Source organism: Myotis brandtii, unplaced genomic scaffold (assembly GCF_000412655.1).
Source record: "Myotis brandtii unplaced genomic scaffold, ASM41265v1 scaffold334, whole genome shotgun sequence".
Classification (NCBI taxonomy): domain Eukaryota; kingdom Metazoa; phylum Chordata; class Mammalia; order Chiroptera; family Vespertilionidae; genus Myotis; species Myotis brandtii.
The window spans coordinates 1,044,909-1,045,227 of record NW_005362885.1 but is presented as its reverse complement, the minus strand read 5'-3'; the positions used below and the strand labels follow the sequence as shown (position 1 = coordinate 1,045,227).

General features: G+C 61.4%; 1 protein-coding gene across 1 annotated transcript in view; it reads right to left on the bottom strand.

Annotated features, from left to right (window-relative positions):
- LOC102245431 (chromosome unknown open reading frame, human C1orf159) overlaps positions 1-319 on the bottom strand; it is a 10,384-nt gene that overhangs the window by 9,661 nt on the left and 404 nt on the right. The gene's annotated exons all lie outside the window — the stretch shown is intronic.

Below are 319 nucleotides of genomic sequence, written 5' to 3'. Positions count from 1 at the left end.
CACCCCAAGGACAGGCCAAGGCTGCCGTCCCGGCGGCGGCGACCCTGAGAACCACGCGGAACAAAAGCGAATTCGATGGGACGAGGCGACTACAGGTTCGGTCACAAACGGCTTCGGGCAGAAACTGCATTTGCCAGACGCTGTTGCCTGAAATGCTGTAAAAATCGTACCCGAACCACCTGGTCTCCATCACGTCGGAGCTAAAGCATCTACTCCGTCCTCAGGCGACGACGCTCAGCTGCGACGGCGAAACCTACGTTTCGGCCAAGCCCGGGCGGTCGGGCGATGAACGCGGAAACCCCGGGGAAGAGGCCGCAGT